The 21228-nt window shown below is 47.7% G+C and overlaps 1 protein-coding gene across 1 annotated transcript in view; it reads right to left on the reverse strand.

The window, feature by feature from the left end:
- Positions 1 to 18851, reverse strand: part of LOC129708907 (solute carrier family 26 member 9-like) — a 104715-nt gene extending 85864 nt beyond the window's left edge. The window contains exon 1 of the mRNA XM_055654962.1: positions 18704 to 18851. The gene's annotated coding sequence lies outside the window, so the exon portion shown is untranslated. The remainder of the gene's footprint in view (positions 1 to 18703) is intronic.
- Positions 18852 to 21228: the final 2377 nt, after the last annotated feature.

Genomic DNA, 21228 nt, shown 5'->3' on the forward strand with positions numbered 1-21228 from the left:
TCTTAGAGATAGCGGAACCAAGGGATATGGGGAGAAGGCAGGAACAGGGTACTGATTGTGGATGATCAGCCGTGATCACAATGAATGGTGGTGCTGGCTCGAAGGGCCGAATGGTCTCCTCCGGCTCCTATTGCCCACGTATCTATGTACGAGACATTTCAAGGGTCTCGTACATAGATATGTGGACAATTGTCTCAACACGAGAGGTCAAACGTCGAAGAGAGACCCAGCGGGCTGGAATAACACAACGAGACAGGCAGCATCTCTGGAGAGAAGGAATTGGTCGAGACCCGAAATGTCGCCCATTCCTTCTCTCCAGAGATGCTGCCTTGTCCCGCTGAGTTACTCCAGCATTTTGTGTCCATCTTCGGTGTAAACCCGCACCTGCAGTTGCTTTCCGACACACCTGTAAAAAAAGGTCGACAGGTGACTTCGAGGGCAGGTGCTCTCGTACCGAGAAACTAGGTGTGGACACCTCCACTTCCTGCTGCTGCTGCTGCTGCTGCTGCTGCTGCTGCTGCTGCTGCGGCTACAAGTCCAGCAGGCGAGAACAGGCCAGGCGGAGAGGCAAGGAGGGCAAGGGTGCGGAGAGCGAGGTGTGGGCTGATGCCAACCCCGATCCGCCCCATTAAACCGCTGTCTGTTCTCTCCCTCAGCCGGACGCAAGACATCTTCTCGGGCAATCGTCCAAATAAGAATGGGAAAATTATCCTTGGCGTCCTGCCAAAGCATTTATCCCTGAATCAACATCACAAGAATTAAGGTAGACAAAAATGCTGGAGAAACTCAGCGGGTGAGGCAGCATCTATGGAGCGAAGGAATAGGCGACGTTTCGGGTCGAGACCCGGAAGGGTCTCGACCCGAAACGTCACCTATTCCTTCGCTCCATAGATGCTGCCTCACCCTTAAGGGTCTCGACCCGAAACATCACCTATTCCTTCGCTCCATAGATGCTGCCTCACCCGTAAGGGTCTCGGCCCGAAACATCACCTATTCCTTCGCTCCATAGATGCTGCCTCATCCTTAAGGGTCTCGACCCGAAACGTCACCTATTCCTTCGCTCCATAGATGCTGCCTCACCCGCTGAGTTTCTCCAGCATTTTTGTCTACCTTCGATTTTTCCAGCATCTGCAGTTCTTTCTTGCACATCACAAGAACAAGATCATCTTGGAACTGAGTGGGGGCAATGTTGTCTAAGTTGGAATTAATACACTTCAATAGCCCATCTTTGGTTATTTCCAGTTTACAGTTCAGTCCATTGTCACGTATGCCGAGGTAATAATAATAATAATAATAAATGTTATTTATGGGCGCCTTTCAAGAGTCTCAAGGACACCTTACAAAAATTTAGCAGGTAGAGGAAAAACATGTAAGGGGAATGAAATAAATAGTAGAGACATGACTAGTACACAAAGTAAATACAGAACTCAATACAAAACACAGTATGAGGCAATTAATGCACAGATGAAAAGTGACGGCACGTGGGGCTAAGGATAGGCAGAGGTGAAGAGATGGGTCTTGAGGCGGGACTGGAAGATGGTGAGGGACACGGAATTGCGTTAGTGGCGTGATATCCAGTCAACGGAAAGACAATACATGATTCCAATCGAGCCATTTACTGTGCATAGATACATTACATCATAGAGTCAAAGTGATACAGCATGGAAACAGGCCCTTCGGCCCAACTTACCCACACCGGCCAACATGTCCCAGCTACGCTAGTCCCCACCTGCCTGCCGTTTGGCCCGTATCCCTCCAAACCTGTCCTATCCATGTACCTGTGTAACAGTTTCTTAAATGTTGGGATAGTCCCAGCCTCAACAATTTCCACTGGCAGCTTGTTCCATACACCCACCACCCTTTGTGGGAAAATGTTACCCTCAGATTCCCATTAAATCTTTTCCCCTTCACCTTAAACCCCATGGTAAAGGAATAATATTTAGTGCAAGGTAAAGCCAGCAAAGTCCGGTCAAGGATAGTCTGAGGGTCACCAGTGAAACATAGAAACATAGACATGGAGCGAAGGAAATAGGTAACGTTTTGGGACGAAACCCTTCCGGGTTTCGGCCCGAAACGTTGCCTATTTCCAGAAGGGTTTCATAGAAACATAGAAACATAGAAATTAGGTGCAGGAGTAGGCCATTCGGCCCTTCGAGCCTGCACCGCCATTCAATATAATCATGGCTGATCATCCAACTCAGTATCCTGTACCTGCCTTCTCTCCATACCCCCTGATCCCTTTAGCCACAAGGGCCACATCTAACTCCCTCTTAAATCTAGCCAATGAACTGTGGCCTCAACTATCTTCTGTGGCAGAGAATTCCACAGATTCACCCACTCTCTGTGTAAGCGTTTTCTGCCCCTTAGTGTTTCGCAGCTCTAACCATATAGATTCCACATCCTCCAAGCTAATGCCCTTCCTTTCTATTGCGTTAATCTCCTCTCTAACCAGCAACGCTACCCCACCTCCTTTTCCTTTCTGTCCTATCCCTCCTGAATATTGAATATCCCTGGATGTTCAGCTCCCAGCCTTGGTCACCCTGGTAGATGGTAGTTAGGGGCTTTTCTCCTGAACTGCAAGCTACCTTGTTGGTGAAAGGATCTGGTACAAGCTAAAGGACCTGCCCCCACTTGGGCGTCATTTGTGAATCCCAAAATCCTGGGGCGCCGCGCGCTACCACACATTACTGCCTACGCCACCACACCACACCACGCCTCACGTGCGCGCGTAAATGATCTTGCGTAAACGAGGCGCAAATGACGCCCAAGTGGGACAGACCCTTGCGTCTTCATAAAGTTAATAGAGTCACGAGTCAAGAATCCATGAGGTGTATTTAAAATTCAGTTTAGTTTATTGCAACGTGTACCGAGGTACAGTGAAAGGTTTTGGTAGCGTGTGTTTCCAGCATTTGCGGGCCTGAGCTATGGAGAGAGGTTGGGGCAGGCTAGGACTTTAATTCTTGGAGCGTGGTGATCTTATAGAGGTGTATAAGATCATGAATGGAATAGATAGGTCAAATGCACAAAGTGTTTTACCCCCAGAATTGGGGGATCTAGAACCAGAGGCCCGAATCTAGAACCAGAGGCCCAAATCTAGAACCAGAGGCCCAAATCTAGAACCAGAGGCCCGAATCTAGAACCAGATGCCCGAATCCAGAACCAGAGGCCCGAATCTAGAACCAGAGGCCCGAATCCAGAACAACAGGCCCGAATCCAGAACCACAGGCCCGAATCCAGGACCACAGGCCCGAAACCCAGAACCACAGGTTTAAAGTTAGAGGGGAAACATTTTTATAGGAACCTGAGGGGGAACATTTTCGTACAGAGGGTGGTGGGTGTATAGAAGGAGCTGCCAGAGGAGGTAGTTGAGGCAGATACTATAACATTTATATATGTTTGAAAGACATTTGGACAGCTACATAGATAGCAAAGGTCTGTTAGTGGGATATGTGCCAAACTCAGGCTGATGGGGCATCCAACAATCCAAAGACCTGAGTTCAAATCCCACTGGAGCAGCTGTGGAATTTGAAACCAGTTAAAACTAAAATACATGATGTGGCCATTTAAATATACATTTGGCTTTCTCTTCACAGAATTGAGTTGAACCAAACCCCTTTCATAGCCGAAAATAGACTATTGAAATTCATTAACAAGTTTAAGTGACACAACATGGAAATAGGCCCTTCGGCCCTTCGAGGCAGCACCACCATTCAATGTGATCATGGCCGATCATCCCCAATCAGTAACCCGTTCCTGCCGCCTTCTCCCCATATACCCTGACTCCGCTATCTTTAAGATATCTAGCTCTCTCTTGAAAGCATCCAGAGAACCGGCCTCCACCGCCCTCTGAGGCAGAGAATTCCACAGACTCAACACTCTCTGTGAGAAAAAGTGTTTCCTCGTCTCCGTTCTAAATGGCTTACCCCTTATTCTTAAACTGTGTGTGGCCCCTGGTTCTGGACTCCCCCAACATCGGGAACATGTTTCCTGCCTCTAGCCCTTAACAATCTAATATAATCTAAACAAATTAATTATTAATTTAGATATTAGATATTAGATGTTTAGCTATTTAGATATTCAATATTAGGACATTAGATATTTGCATATTAGATATTAGATGTTTTGAAATGTAGTTGTTCGTTATTTAGGTATTAGATTTTAGAAATAAGGCAACAGGCCCTTCAGCCCATCAAGCCCATGCTGACCATTGATCATCCCTTCACACTAGTTCTATGTTATCCAATTTCTACAGCCACTCTCTATACACTCGGGGGCAATATCTAGAGGGCCAATTAACCTACAAACCCGCACGTCTTTGGGATGAGGGTGGAACCCGGAGCATCTGGAGGAAAACGCACGCGGTCACGGGGAGAACGTGCAAACGCCACATCATCTATTCCGTTTCTCCAGAGATGCTGCCTGACCCGCTGAGATACTCCAGCATTCAAGAAGGAACTGCAGATGCTGGAAAATCGAAGGTACACACAAAAGCTGGAGAAACTCAGCGGGTGCAGCAGCAGCACCTATGGAGCGAAGGAAATAGGTAACGTTTCGGGACGAAACCCTTCCGGGTTTCGTCCCGAAACGTTGCCTATTTCCAGAAGGGTTTCGGGGCCAAAATGTTGCCTATTTCCAGAAGGGTTTCATAGAAACATAGAAACATAGAAAATAGGTGCAGGAATAGAGGCCATTCGGCCCTTCGAGCCTGCACCGCCATTCAATATGATCATGGCTGATCATCCAATCAGTATCCCGTACCTGCCTTCTCTCCATACCCCCTGATCCCCTTAGCCACAAGGGCCACATCTAACTCCCTCTTAAATATAGCCAATGAACTGTGGCCTCAACTACCCTCTGTGGCAGAGAGTTCCAGAGATTCACCACTCTCTGCGTGAAAAAAGTTCTTCTCATCTCATTTCGGGCCAAAAAGTTGCCCATTTCCTTCGCTTCCATAGATGCTACCGCACCCGCTGAGTTTCTCCAGCATTTTTGTCTACCTTAAGTATTTTGCAACTGAGGCTAGACTGAAGAAGGGGTTTCGGCCCGAAACGTTGCCTGTTTTCTTCGCTCCATAGATGCTGCCGCACCCGCTGAGTTTCTCCAGCATTTCTGTTCAGCTTATCGTCACGTGCCCAAATACCGCTATTGTACCTGCCTCAACTACTTCCTCTGGCCGACTAAAATGCCGGAGAAGATATGCCATTTATTGTCACTATACATGTACAGTGAAATTAAAAGCTGCTCGTACTCAGTGCATACATACAATTTAGTACAAAAAACAAGAAACAGAAAAAACAAAAAACAGAAGGGAGAAGGGGGGGGATAGGTGAACAATTCTGCGGCGCTATATACATATATACAGATGGAAGTCTGGGTGTTGGGCTGTGAAGTCAGTGCATGTGTGAATTTGAATTAAGAGTAGTTATAATTTTCGGAAAGCAACTATTTCTGAGTCTATTTGTCCTGGATTTGATGCACCTATAGCACCTATAGAAGCTCAGCGGGCGAGGCAGCATCCATGGAGCGAAGGAAGAGGTGATATGGGCCAAACTCAGGCACGTGGGGCAAGTGTATCCAGTCTCTGGAGGGAAGGAATAGGTGACGTTTTCGGGTCGAGAAATATAGTCATCGGTCATTGTCTTTCCGCTGACTGGAAGGCGCGCCGCAAAAGCTGCCAATAAACAAAACTTACGAAACTAAAGTTGAGAGTTCTGCAAAAATCTAGGAAAAGTGAACGCTGATCAGATAAGATGCCCTTGCTAGGGTATGTCGTATGACATCTGCAGGTAGATGTGTCGAGCTTGATTCTAAAGTGTGTATATCAAAACAACATGTTGAAATTTTCACCTACCCTCTAGCATTGTATTCACAGCCCGATTCTGTTGACACATTTATACTGGGCATTGAAGAAAACAATCAAATCCTTGAAAGATAACACGCTACCCGATCTGTGCTTGTTGCTGTCTTACATCAAAGCAAAGTGTTCAGTGGGGAAACAATTATGCAGCTCTCAGCTGGTTGTAAAACACACCAGCAGGAAGGCTGGCTTTAGAAGCTCTCCTTCCCCCACCGCTCAGCGGTCAAACAAAACATCGAACCATAGAATCGTGGGAAATTTGCGGCTGGGGGGAGGAGGCCCTTCTGCCCGTTCGGGCCATGCTAGCCCCCCCCCAAAGAACAAACCCCGTTTCGCGCCCCTCTCGTGCCCTCGTGCCCGGTGGCTTTTTTAAGTTTCGCGAGTTCACAGGTTCTAGGGGCAGAATTAGCCCGTTCGGCCCATCAAGTCTACCCCCACCGCGTGTGTGAGGAGAAGAAATGTCACCCGTTCCTTCGTCCCAACCTGTCCCGCGGAGTGACTCCAGCTTTCTGCGTCCATCTTAAGCCTACTCCGCCATTCAATCGTGGCTGATCTATCTCTCCCTCTCAACCCCATTCTCCTGCCTTCTACCCCATAACCCCTGACACCCGTAGCAATCAAGAATCAATCTATCTCTGCCTGAAAAATATCCATTGATTAGGCCTCCACAGCCGTCTGTGGCAAAGAATTCCACTGTTGATGGAGTTTAATACATAGAAGTGTGAGGTTTCGCATTTTTGAAAGTCCAACCAGGTCAATAGACCAGAGACAATAGACAATAGATAATAGGTGCAGGAGTAGGCCATTCAGCCCTTCGAGCCAGCACCGCCATTCAATGTGATCATGGCTGATCATCCCCAATCAGTACCCCGTTCCTGCCTTCTCCCCATATCCCCTGATTCCGCTATTTTTAAGAGCCCTATCTAGCTCTCTCTAGAAAGCATCCAGAGAACCTGCCTGCACTGCCCTCTGAGGCAGAGAATTCCACACTCACCACTCGCTGTGAGAAAAAGTGTTTCCTCGTCTCCGTTCTAAATGGGTTACTCCTTATTCTTAAACTGTGTGGCCCCTGGTTCTGGACTCCCCCAACATCGGGAACATGTTTCCTGCCTCTAGCGTGTCCAAACCCTTAACAATCTTATATGTCTCAATGAGATGCCCTCTCATCCTTCTAAACTCCAGAGTGTACAAGCCCAGCTGCTCCATTCTCTCAGGAGCTACACAGTGATTGGCAGGTGAGTGCAGTGGAGCAGAGGGATCTAACAGTACAGGTACATAGTTCCTAGAAGGCGGCATCACAGGTAGATGGGGTGGTCAAGACGGCTTGTGACACATTGGCCTTCAACGGCCAGAGTATTGAGTGTAGAAGTTAGGAGGCCATGTTACAGTCATACAGGACATTATTGAGGCCTCATTTGGATTATTGCGTTCAGTTTTGGTCACACTGTTAAAGGGAAGACGTTAAGCTGGAAAGGGTGGAGTGAAGGTTTGCACAGATGTTTCCAGGACTCATGGGCCTGAGATATAGGGTGGGGTTGAGTTGGCTAGATCGCTATTCCTTGGAGAGCAGGAGGATGAGGGGCAATCTTATAGATCATGAGAGCATTAGATCAGGTAAATGCCCAGAGTAAGGGAATCAAGTACCAGAGGACATAGGTTTAAGGTGAAGGGTGGGGTGGGGGGTGGGGGAAGATTTACTAGGAACCTGATGGGCAACATTTTTACACAAAGGGTGGTGGAGGTTTATGGAACGAGCTGCCAGAGGAGGTGGTTGAGGCAGGGACCATTGACACATTTAGACTGGTACATGGATAGGACAGGTTTGGGGAGATATGGACCAAACGTAGGCAGGTGCGACTTGTGTAGATGGGGGAAGGTGGTCGGTATGGGCAGGTTGGGCTGAAGGGCCTGTTTCCACGCTGTATGACTCTATGACTGTGTAACTCAGCAGTTAACCTCCATACGAGACGAAATAACTCCCTTGTGTTCATGCCACCGGGTCATGGGCCATTAACTGTACCAGATCAAAAACAACAACCTCTTCCATTGATGTGGCACCTAACATAGATCAACTTGCCTCTAGACACCTTATAGGGAGTATTTATTAAACATTGTGGACACAAGAGACTGCGGATGCTGGTTTACAAAAATAGACACAAAGTGCTGGAGTAACTCAGCGGGTCAGGCAGCATCACTGGAGAACATGGATGAGTGATGTTTTGGGTCGGGACCCTTCTTCAGAATCCTCCCCCCCCCCCCCCCCCCCCCCCCCGCCCCCCCATCTCCTGTATCCACCCATCACTACTACAAAGGGAAGAAAGCTAGAAGAGAGAGGGTGGGCAGAATAACGCCGACTGAGTGATAGGTGGATACAGGTGGATACGAGAGTGTAGTTGATCAGCCGATGCTTGGACATTGGCCAAAGGTTTCGACTTTTCTTTGGATTTTAGTCTAAAAGATGAAAGACAAAAAGCGAGAGATAAGGAGAGGGCGCAGACACTTTACTGACCGAAACGTCACCTATCCATGTCCTCCACAGATGCTGCCTGACCCGCTGAGTTACTCCAGCACTCTGTGAAACGTCACCTATCCATGTTCTCCACAGATGCTGCCTGACCCGCTGAGTTATGGTGCAGCAGCATCTATGGAGCTAAGGAAATAGGCAACTTTTCGGGCCGAAATCCTTTTGGAAATAGGCAACGTTTCGGGCCGAAACCCAGAAGGGTTTCGGCCCGAAACGTTGCCTATTTCCTTAGCTCCACAGATGCTGCCTGACCCGCTGAGTTACTCCAGCACTCTGTGAAACGTCACCTATCCATGTTCTCCACAGATGCTGCCTGACCCGCTGAGTTACTACAGCACTCTGTGAAACGTCACCTATCCACGTTCTCCACAGATGCTGCCTGACCCGCTGAGTTATGGTGCAGCAGCATCTATGGAGCTAAGGAAATAGGCAACTTTTCGGGCCGAAATCCTTCTGGAAATAGGCAACGTTGCCTATTTCCTTAGCTCCATAGATGCTGCCTGACCCGCTGAGTTACTCCAACACTCTGTGAAACGTCACCTATCCATGTCCTCCACAGATGCTGCCTGACCCACTGAGTTACTCCAGCACTTTGCAACAACTAAAACCTGATGGATGACCCTATTAACATTAATTGACCACGCTTGAGAGATTGTTTGGCAATATTCAAGACATTGGAATAGCTTTTGTCGTTATGTTTGTTGTGAATATATCAGCTATGTACAGCAAACACCTCCAGTTATTTTCAAAGCTAGTTTTTTTTCGGTGAGTAGCTTCTGGAGGAGATGAACAAGTTGTTACTGTCGACCAGTAACATGGTGACCTGAACTTCATGCAATACCCCAAATGCTGTCGATAAATCCCCATAAAGCTGCAGCATGACTTCCTGACCTTTGTACTCCATGCCCAGACCAATGAAGGCAAGCGTACCATACAGACTCTTTAGATAGACACAAAAAAGCAGGACAAGCAGCACCTCTGGAGAGAAGGAAGGGGTGACGTTTTGGGTCGAGTCCTTTCTTCAGAGCTTCGAGGCTCTGGCCTGCAGGCCCGGTGGACAGGAACATCGGGAGCTGGTGGGAGACGGCTTTTCCGAGCTCCCGCAACGGCGACTTCTCCCGCTGGAATCGCGGGGATTAAAGGACTCGGAGCGGGGCCTAACGTCGCCCCGCGCGGCTTAAACAGCCACGGGACTTACCATCGCCCGCCGGGGGCTTTAACATCGGAGCCCCAGTTTGCCTCGACACTGCAGTTGGACTGCTGGAACGCGGGAGAAGAACAACGGGAAGAGATAAGACTTTGCCTTCCATCACAGTGAGGAGGTGTTGGAGGTCCACTGTGATGGATGTTTGTGTAAATTGTGTTAAGTGTGTGTCTCGGGTTTTTTTGCAATGCAAGACTGTAGAATATGCAATTTGGTTCAAACCAAGTTGTTTGAATGACAATAAAAGGTATTCTATACTATTCTATTCTATCCAGCACGAAGGAGGGTTTCAACCCGAAACGTCACCCATTCCTTCTCTCCAGTGATGCTGCCTGTCCCGCTGAGTTACTCCAGCACTTTGTGTCTATCTTTGGTTTAAACCAACGTCTGCAGTTCCTTCCGACACATACAATTTCTTTACAAGGATTGATAATATCATTCCATGAGAAGGGTCTCGACCCGAAACGTCACCCATTCCTTCTCTCCATAGATGCTGCCTCACCCGCTGAGTTCCTCCAGCATTTTTGTCCACCTTCATACAATGATTAGACCTCCAAGTTAAATTATAAGATAGCAGTCCTATCGGGTCGGGACAAGCGGCTTTTAAGGTCAAGATAAGATCTCACATATTTTGTTCGTATGTTCATAAGTGATAGGAGCAGAATTAGGCCATTCGGCCCATCAAGTCTATTCCGCCATTCAATCATAGAAACATAGAAATATAGAAAATAGGTGCAGGAGTAGGCCATTCGGCCCTTCGATATGATCATGGCTGATCATCCAACTCAGTATCCCATCCCTGCCTTCTCTCCATTCCCCCTGATCCCTTTAGCCACAAGGGCCACATCTAACTCCCTCTTAAATATAGCCAATGAACTGACCCCAACTACTTTCTGTGGCAGAGAATTCCACAGCTTCACCACTTTTTGTGTGAACATTTTTCCTCATCTCAGTCCTAAAAGACTTCCCCTTATCCTTAAACTGTAACCCCTTGTTCTGGACTTCCCCAACACCGGGAACAACCTTCTTGCATCTAGCCTGTCCAACCCCTTCAGAGTTTTGTAAGTTTCTATAAGATCCCCCCTCAATCTTCTAAATTCTAGCGAGTACAAGCCGAGTCTATCCAGTCTTTCTTCATATGAAGTCCTGCCAGATCGATCATGGCTGAACTATCTCTCCCTCCCAACCCCATTCTCCTGCCTTCTCCCCATAACCCCTGACACCCGCACTAATCAAGAATCTATCTCCGCCTTAAAAGTATCCATTGTCTTGGGCTCCACAGCCGTCTGTGGCAAAGAATTCCACAGATTCACCACCCTCTGACTGAAGAAATTCCTCTTCATCTCCTTCCTAAAGGACCATCTTTTAATTCTGAGGCTACGTCCTCTGGTCCTAGACTGCCCCACTAGTGGAAACATCCTCTCCACATCCACTCTATCCAGGCCTGTCACTCTGCGGTAAGTTTCAATGAGGTCCCCCGCCCACTCTCACCCTTCAAAACTCCAGTGCCAGAGATGTGTACAGTCTTGGTGAAGTCGACTTTTACACAATTTTGTACTTATCTATGCACGACATGGAAGAATTTCACTGAATTAGGCGCTGGTGGCAAGAAAGTACCACCATTGTCATCATGAACTAATGAGAGGAAAATGTTGAAGGACAAAAAATGGAAATGAATGATGGAAACTTGCCATGGTTACATATTTGCCTCCAGGGTTGGTTTAAGAGCATTGTTGTAACCATATTTTAAATATGGAACTTGCACAATTTTGAATGCATTTGCGAATCTACTGTGGCCAGTGGGAATCCCTGAATCCTACACTTCTGCTTAACGAATGTCCACAAAAAGGTTTTTATCAAATCTTAGCTATATTCTAAAAAGAGACACTAAGTGCCGGAGTAACTCAGTGGGTCAGGCAGCATCTGTGGAGAACATGGATAGGTGACGTTTCACAGAGTGCTGGAGTAACTCAGCGGGTCAGGCAGCATCTGTGGAGAACATGGATAGGTGACGTTTCACAGAGTGCTGGAGTAACTCAGCGGGTCAGGCAGCATCTGTGGAGAACATGGATAGGTGACATTTCACAGAGTGCTGGAGTAACTCAGCGGGTCAGGCAGCATCTACGGAGCTAAGGAAATAGGCAACGTTTCGGGCCGAAACCCGGAAGGGTTTCGACCCGAAACGTTGCCTATTTCCAGAAGGATTTCGGCCCGAAACGTTGCCTATTTCCAGAAGGATTTCGGCCCGAAACGTTGCCTATTTCCTTAGCTCCATAGATGCTGCTGCACCATAACTCAGTGGGTCAGGCAGCATCTGTGGGTCAGGCAGCATCTATAACTCAGCGGGTCAGGGAGAGAACATGGATAGGTGACGTTTCACAGAGTGCTGGAGTAACTCAGCGGGTCGGGCACCATCTCTGGAGAACATGGAAAAGTAATAGACAATAGACAATAGGTGCAGGAGTAGGCCATTCGGCCCTTCGAGCCAGCACCGCCATCCACTGTAATCATGGCTGATCATCCCCAATCAATGCCCAGTTTCTGCCTTCTCCCCATATCCCCGGACTCCGCTATCTTTAACAGCTCTATCGAGCCCTCTCTTGAAAGCATCCAAAGAATTGGCCTCCACTGCCTTCTGAGGCAGAGAATTCCACAGATTCACAACAAAAAGGTTTTCCTCATCTCTATCCACATCAATGTTTTCCTCATCAATGTTTTGAGTCGCGACCCTTGTTCAAACGTGTTGTGTTTGTGTGTGAGGGTGGGGGGAGAGGGGAGGGGAAATATGCAGCATGGTTTTGGGAACAGCTTCATCCAGGATTCATGGATGTAGCCCAGACCATCACCCAAACCAACCTCCCTTTCATTGACTCCATCTACACTTCATGCTGCCTCTGTGTCTCACTGCAGTCACTCCCTCTTCTCCCCTCTCCCATCGGGAAAGTGTGAAAACGCACACCTCCAGATTCAGAGACAGTTTCTTCCCAGCTGCCAGCAGGCAACTGAACCATCCTATCACCATCTAGAGAGTGGTCCTGACCTCCCACCTACCTCATTAGAAGTCAATTTGTAGTTGGACTTTACTGAACTTTATCTTGCACTAAACGTTATTCCCTTTATCCCATTGAGAACGGAGACGAGGAAACACTTTTTCACACAGAGAGTGGTGAGTCTGTGGAATTCTCTGCCTCAGAGGGCGGTGGAGGCCGGTTCTCTGGATGCTTTCAAGAGAGAGCTAGATAGGGCTCTTAAAGATAGCGGAGTCAGGGGATATGGGGAGAAGGCAGGAATGGGGTACTGATTGGGGATGATCAGCCATGATCACATTGAATGGCGGTGCTGGCTCGAAGGGCCAAATGGCCTACTCCTGCACCTATTGTCTATTGTCTATTGGATCTGTACACTGTAGAAGGCTGGGTTGTAAGCATGTCCAGTCATTTAGCAGACTGGATAGCACGCATCAAAAACGCTTTTTACTGTACCTCAGTGCACGTGACAATAATACACCAAACTAAACTCAAAAATACTAAAGCTGGAAGAAAAGATGATTTATTACTATTGCTTGTTTAGCTTGTATGATTCAGAAAATAAATTCAGCAGAGTGAAAAAGGGCCCCAACACAAAACGTCACCTATCCATGTTCTCCAGAGATGCTGCGTGACCCGCTGAGTTACTCCAGCACTTTGTGTCTTTTTTTTCTTGTAAGCCAGCATCTGCAGTTCCTTGTATCCACTTACCCATAAGCTGATGGGCGAGATTGCATATTGCAGTGGGCAAATCTCTCTGTCCTGTTGTCAATATGAAACCTCCGCGCAATAGGCTTAGCGGTTTTTAATGTGTTCACTGTGAACATGGTCTTGTTGCAAGTAAAGCTACCTTGTAAGTTTAGACGTGCATTGGCACTCTAACTCATGGAGGCCACAATGCCTTCGTTTAAGGCAAAGGCAGACACAAAATGCTGGAGTAACTCAGCGGGACAGGCAGCATCTCCGGAGAGAAGGAATTTTGTGTCGAGTCGAGACCCTTCTTCAGACGAGTAAGCAATCTGATAGTCTTGGTGGAGCTCAGCCTTTGAAACTGGGATTTGGGAAGTACGAAATGAAGGGTATAGTGTACTTTAAAGTAGACTAAAGTCTACTATGGAAACATAGAAACATAGAAAATAGGTGCAGGAGTAGGCCATTCGGCCCTTCGAGCCTGCAAGGCCATTCAATATGATCATGGCTGATCATCCAACTCAGTATCCCGTACCTGCCTTCTCTCCATACCCCCTGATCCCTTTAGCCGCAAGGGCCACATCTAACTCCCTATTAAATCCAGCCAATGAACTGTGGCCTCAACTACCTTCTGTGGCAGAGAGTTCCACAGATTCACCACTCTCTGTGTAAAACAGGCCCTTCGACCCACCGAGCCCATGCTGGCCTTCAATCACCCGTTCACACTAGTTCTATGTCCCCTACAACAAGGGCAATTTACAGAGGGCCGATTAGCCAAGAGTCAAGTCAAGAGAGTTTATTGTCATGTGTCCCAGATAGGACAATGACAATCTTGTTTGCTGCAGCACAACAGAATATTGTAGGCATAAATACAGGACAGATCAGTGTGTCTATATAGCATAGATCACATACATACACACATAGATAAACAGATAAAGTTCAATAGGCTGTTACAGTTCAGAGTTTGTTTGATGGTGAGTTTAATAGCTGTGGGGAAGTAGCTATTCCTGAACCTGGATGCACCAGATTTCAGGCTCCTGTACCTTCTACCTGATGGCAACGGAGAGATGAGTGTGTGTGACCAAGATGGTGTGGGTCCTTGATGATGCTGCCAGCCTTTTTGAGGCAGCGACTGCGATAGATCCCCTGGATGGAAGGGAGGTCAGAGCCGATGACGGACTGGGCAGTGTTTACTACTTTCTGCAGTCTTTTCCTCTCCAGGACGCTCAAGTTGCCGAACCAAGCCACGATGCAACCGGTCAGCATGCTCTCTACTGTAGAAGTTCGAGAGAGTCCTCTTTGACAAACCGACTCTCCGTAATCTTCTCAGAAAGTAGAGGCGCTGATGTGCTTTCTTTATAATTGCATCAGTGTGCTGGGACCAGGAGAGATCTCAGGAAATGTGCGCGCCCAGGAGTTTGAAGCTCTTGCCCCTGTTCCACCATCAGCCCGTCGATATAACCGGGACTGTGGGTCCCCAAACCTACCCCTTCCAAAGTCCACAGTCAGTTCCTTGGTTTTGCTGGTGTTGAGAGCCAGGTTATTGTGCTGGCATCATTTGGTCAATCTCACTTCTATACTCTGACTCGTCAACCGACAATCCCGCACGTCTTTGGGATGTGGGAGGGAAACCGGACCACCCTGGAGGAAAACGAAGGGAGAAGGAACAAACTCCGCAGGGACTGCGCCCGTAGTCAGGATCGAACCCGGGTATCTGATGCTGTGAGGCAGCCACTCTACTCTGATGTCCAGGTGCAGAGACTAATGTACTACATTTACAGTTGGACTGACTTCACTTGAGGCTGCTTCATGGAGGGATGAAGGTAGGATGAATCATTTGATCCCTTGTGTGGAACCCCTCTCTTCAATAAGAACCAACTAACCCAGAACATTTAAAATAGTCATAGTGTATTTTAATCTATTTGACCAGTTGAAAAGACATTGTAATAAACTATTCATTTTCCCATCTTAGTTCATAGAAACATAGACAATAGGTGCAGGAGTAGGCCATTCGGCCCTTCGAGCCTGCAGATTCAGATTCAGATTCAGATTCAACTTTAATTGTCATTGTCAGTGTATAGTACTGTGACAACGAAATGCATTTAGCATCTCCCTGGAAGAGCGACACAGCATATGATTTGAATAAATATTTACATAAGCACCGCCATTCAATATGATCATGGCTGATCATCCAAATCAATATCCCATCCCTGCCTTCTCTCCGTACCCCCTGATCCCTTTAGCCACAAGGGCCACATCTAACTCCCTCTTAAATATAGCCAATGAACTGTGGCCTCAACTATCTTCTGTGGCAGAGAATTCCACAGCTTCACCACTCGCTGTGTAAAAAATGATTTTCTCATCTTTCTCATCTCATTTTCTCATCTCATCAAAAATGAAAGGCGGGTTTAGCCGAACGTGAGGAAATACTGTGCGACTGAACAAGTATAGATGTTCTCATGTGTTTAAGAAGGAACTGCAGATGCTGGAAAATTGAAGGTAGACAAAAAATGCTGGAGATACTCAAAAGGTTTCGGCCCGAAACGTTGCCTATTTCCTTCGCTCCTTAGATGCTGCTGCACCCGCTGAGTTTCTCCAGCATTTTTGTGTACCTATAGGTGTTCCCATTCCTTTTTTGATCACTTTTTAGAAACATAGAAACATAGAAAATAGGTGCAGGAGTAGAGGCCATTCGGCCCTTCGAGCCTGCACCGCCATTCAATATGATCATGGGTTTTTGGTGTTTGTTGTTCCTGTACATTGGCGAGACCGAGCGTAGACTCAGCGACCGTTTCGTCGAACTCTTGCACTCGCTCCGCCAAGGCCTGCTGTATCTCCCGGTTGGCGAACATTTTAACTTCCCCCCTCCCCTTCCCATTCCCACTCCGACATTTCTGTCCTGGGCCTCCACCCTTGCCCGAGTGAAGCCACACACACAAACTTGAGGAACAGAACCTCATAGAGTGATACAGCTTGGAAACAGGCCCTTCGGCCCAAAATTGCCCACTCAGGCCAGCATGTCCCAGCCACACACTAGTCCCACCTGCCTGCGCTTGGTCCATATCCCTCCAAATCTGTCCTCTCCATGTACCTGTCTAACTGTTTCTTAAACGTTGGGATAGTCCCAGCCTCAACTACCTCCTCTGGCAGCTCGTTCCATACACCCACCAATGTTACCCCCTCAGGTTACTATTAAAACCCCTGACCCACGGTACGAATTCATTCCAAGAGTTCTCCCGAGTTTGCCGTGATTCGAATTCGGAGATTTACGGTAATGGCCGCTCGTCGGTACTCGGGGCTCTCGTGGACATTTTTCAACGTTGAAAAATCTTCACGAGTCTTCCCGTGCTTACCTGCCGTTAGCGAGTCTTCCCGAGTACCTGCCGTTAGCGTTACGAGCCGCTAAGAGACGTCCCCGAGCTCCGACGTACCCGCTACGTTCATTCTCCGTGCTTACCATGAGTTTGATTTTTTTTTTAAACTCGGGAGAGCTCTTGGAATGAACTCGTACCGTGGGACAAGGCTTTAAATCTTTTCCCTCCTCACCTAAAAACATAATGTCCTCTGGTTCACGACTCCCCTACTCTGGGCAAGAGACTCTGTGCATTTACCCAATCCGTTCCTCTCAAGATTTTGTACACCTCTATAAGATCATATTCTGCTTCGAGAGCTTACAACACAATGGTAAGAAGACTGATTTCTTCAATTTTAAGTAACACATTCCCACTACCCTGTTGCCCCCGCCAACCCAGTTCGCACCCATTTCCACCACTAACATGCCCCTCTATCCCCTCCCCATCCCATTCCCATCCGCATCCTTTCCTCCGGCTTCACATCTCACCCCTCCTCTCCTCTCCCCATCTGACGCCCCTTGTGTCTCTTTTTTATCTCTAACCTTTGTCACATACTCTACCCACCTGCCGAATAAAACTCACCCCCATCACCTGCAGGAAGGAACATAGAAACATAGACTATAGGTGCAGGAGTAGAGGCCATTCGGCCCTTCGAGCCTGCACCGCCATTCAATATGATCATGGCTGATCATCCAACTCAGTATCCTGTACCTGCCTTCTCTCCATACCCCTTGACCCCTTTAGCCGCAACTCCCTCTTAAATATAGCCAATGAACTGTGGCCTCAACCACCTTCTGTGGCAGAGAATTCCACAGATTCACCACTGTCTGTGTGAATTTTTTTTTCTCATCTCGGTCCTAAAAGACTTCCCCCTTATCCTCAAACCCCTTGTCTGCAAGGAACTGCAGATGCTGGTTTAAACCGAAGATAAGACACAAAATGCCGGAGTAACTCAGCGGGACGGGCAGCATCTCTGGAGGGAAGGAACGGGTGACGTTTCGGGTCGAGACCCTTCTTCACCCATTCCTTCTCTCCAGAGATGCTGCCTGGCCCGCTGAGTTCCTCCAGCACTTTGTGTCTATCATCTTGTGTCTACACCTGTGTCCGCCTATCACTCTCCGGGCTTTGCCCAAATCCTGTCTCTTTTTTCCGACTTTCTCCCCCAGTCTGACGAAGGGTCCCAACTCCAAACGTTGCCCGTCCTTTCCCTCCACAGATGCTGCCTGGCCCGCTGAGTTCCTCCAGCACTTTGTGTTTTGCATACCACTTTCCAAAAGCTCTCTCACTAAGAGGTGTCTAAGATCCAGACCCAAAACATCACCTATCCATGTTCTCCAGAGGTGCTGCCTGACCCGCTGAGTTACTCCAGCACTTTTCTTTTGGTGAACCAACGCATGCAGTTCCTTGTTTCTACGTATTAACTTGATTGTAAGTTGAAACCTTTCCCTCCTGAGACACAAATAAGCCGTAGCTCTCTGAAAGCACGCAGTCCATATCAGACGATAGCCGGCTTCACAACGATATAAGTTCAGAAGTTCACAAGGGATAGGAGCAGGATAAAGCCCACTCGGCCCCTCAAGTCTACTCCACCGCCATCCAATCATGACTGATCTCTCCCTCCCAAACCCCATTCTCCTGCCTTCTCCCCATAAACCCCCACCGACACCCGCACTAATCAACAATCTATCCATCTCTGCCGGTTCTAACCCATGATATAATAACTCATACAGTTAACTGGTTCACACAATGCAATGGAAAACATCGCAACATTAAAAATCAAAGCTCATAAGTATTACGATGCTGGCATTACACAACGAAGGGGAGCCATGCATATTTTATCATTCTTACAGCTCTTGCATGAAAAATCCAACACTGAAACACATTGTTGCTGCTGTGGGTCGCAAACTTTAGAAACAGAATTCTTGTTTATAGCAAATAGCTTCGACCATATCTATAACAATTGACTTAAAATGTAATGGATATGCTCCAACTCTGGATTAAATCTCATCACTTTAAACAAAAAAAAAAAGACTCAAGGAACTAACTTACCTTAAAACATTAACAAGATCTATTGGACTATGTTTCTCAGCCCAGGTGTTACAAACCTGTGTGCAATACCTCAGTATAATGGACTACACAGACTGCTGATCATTGCTTAAATAGTGAAGTGAGTCACCAGGTACACCGTCAGATTCTTGCCCAGGCACTCGCTAGAAAATGATTTGCTTGTTTTATTTAAGCGACGGTCTGTATCGGGTGAAAGTGGAACGGGCAAAGCCGATTTCTGACCTGTGACTCGTACAAGTAAACAATGCATCTGTAAAATCCTTTCAAATGAGCTCAGTAAAATTTAGTTTTAATATTATTTTGTGAGAGCTGTCTATTTTTTGTGATAATGAAGAATGCCGCTTGCATCTTTGACCGACGATTTGTTAAACTCTGATTTCAGGAGTTTAGTTTAGTTTAGTTTAGAGATTCGGGGAGGAAATGGGCCCTTCGGGTCCTGCTGAGCCAGCCCCCTCTCCCCGTACACGAGCACTATCCTACACACACCGGCGGGGGACAATTCGCCATCGTTTCTGAAGACAAGTAACTTGTAAACCTGGGCGTGTGGGAGGGAACCGGAGTACAAGGGTCACGGGGAGAACGTACAAACTCCGTACAAACAGCGCCCCGAGGACGGGATCGACCCGGCGCTGTGAGGCAGCAACTCACAGTTCGGTACAATGTAACAATGCTAACTGTAGCGATGAGGAATTCTCGCGGTCTTGGTTGAAGCCGTTCCCAAAACCGTGCTGCAGATCTTTTCTTGGATGTTACCAATATATTGTTATCATTCTTTAAGCATTCATGCAAGTGTGGCCTACTGACAGACGGGTGCTAATTGCTATTGCGAGTAGGAGTTTGACTTACCAGCTTGGTTAGACTGCATCGCGGGGCAGCTGAAACCTAACCAACTTGTTGTGGTGTCGGAGTCATGAATAGGGAGACAGGTGGAGTGAAGTAGATTTTATTCCCCCATGGCCATTGGCGAGTCAGAAGGATATTTAGTCACAATACAATTGCTTCACAGTAGCACGTGCCAGCATTTTAAAATTCCACGTCGAAAAGATGTGGGAATAAGGTGAGAATGTTGTGTACAATCTCATTAGGTCTTAAGGGATAGGAGCAGAATTAGGCCATTCGGCCCATCGTCTACTCCGCCATTCAATCATCTCTCCCTCCTAGCCCCATTCTCCTGCCTTCTCCCCACAACCCCTGACACCCGCACTGATCAAGAATCTATCTATCACTGCCTTATCCATTGACTTGGCCTCCACGGCCTTCTGTGGCGAAGAATTCCGCAGATTCACCACCCTCTGACTAAAGATATTTCTCCTCGTCTTTTTCACACAGAGAGTCTCGTGAGTCTGTGGAATTCTCTGCCTCAGAGGGCTGTGGAGGCCGGTTCTCTGGATGCTTTCAAGAGAGAGTTGTGTCCCTGTCCCACTTAGGAAACCTGAACGGAAACCTCTGTAGACTTTGCGGCCCCACCCAAGGTTTCCGTGCGGTTCCCGGAGGGTTTTGTCGGTCTCCCCAATGGTCGAAAGTGGTTTCCGGCGATTATTTCAAAATTTTCAAAACCGGCCGTGACTAAAAATAGGTTGCCGTTTTAAAAATCGGTCATTTTTTAGTCTAAGCCGGTTGCGATGCTAGTTGCAGGTGGTTGCTGGAGGTTGCAGGTGGTTGCCAGAGGTTGCAGGTGGTTGCCGGAGGTTGCAGGTGGTTGCCGGAGGTTGCAGGTGGTTGCTGGAGGTTGCAGGTGGTTGCTGGAGGTTGCAGGTGGTTGCTGGAGGTTGCAGGTGGTTGCTGGAGGTTGCAGGTGGTTGCCGGAGGTTGCAGGTGGTTGCTGGAGGTTGCAGGTGGTTGCCGGAGGTTGCAGGTGGTTGCTGGAGGTTGCAGGTGGTTGCCGGAGGTTGCAGGTGGTTGCTGGAGGTTGCCGGAGGTTGCAGGTAGTGGAAGGTAAGACAAACTAAACTAAGATGCTATCTGACCTGCTGAGTTACGTAGACTTGTAGGGCAGCATGGTGGCGCAGCGGGTAGAGTCGCTGCCTCACAGCGCCAGGGATCCGGGTTTGATCCTGACTACGGGCGCTGTCTGTTCGGAGTTTGCCCGTTCACCCTGTGACCATTGGGTGCTCCCGTTCCCTCTCAAATTCCAAAGACGTCCAGGTTTGTGGGTTAATTGGCTTCTGTAAATTGTCTCTCGTGTGTTGGATAGAACTGAGTATACGAGGTGATCACAAGTCGGCACGGACCCGGTGGGCCGAAGGGACTGGTTCTGTGCTGTATCTCTAAACTAAACTAAACTAAACTAAACTAAACTAAACTACAACTCAGCACTTTGTCTTTTCAGGAGAACTTCAGGAGAACTTGAAAATGGGATTATCTTAGATAGGAGGCTAGGGAGGCATGAACGAGTTGGGCCGAAGGGCCTGTTTCTGTGCTGTTGTCACTAGGACTTCATTGTGGCGTTCTAGATGTATTAGTCTATTAAAATTAATGTATCCCTGCATGACAGGTGTTATAAAATT

This window comes from Leucoraja erinacea, chromosome 24, assembly GCF_028641065.1.
Source record: "Leucoraja erinacea ecotype New England chromosome 24, Leri_hhj_1, whole genome shotgun sequence".
In the NCBI taxonomy this organism is placed as follows: domain Eukaryota; kingdom Metazoa; phylum Chordata; class Chondrichthyes; order Rajiformes; family Rajidae; genus Leucoraja; species Leucoraja erinaceus.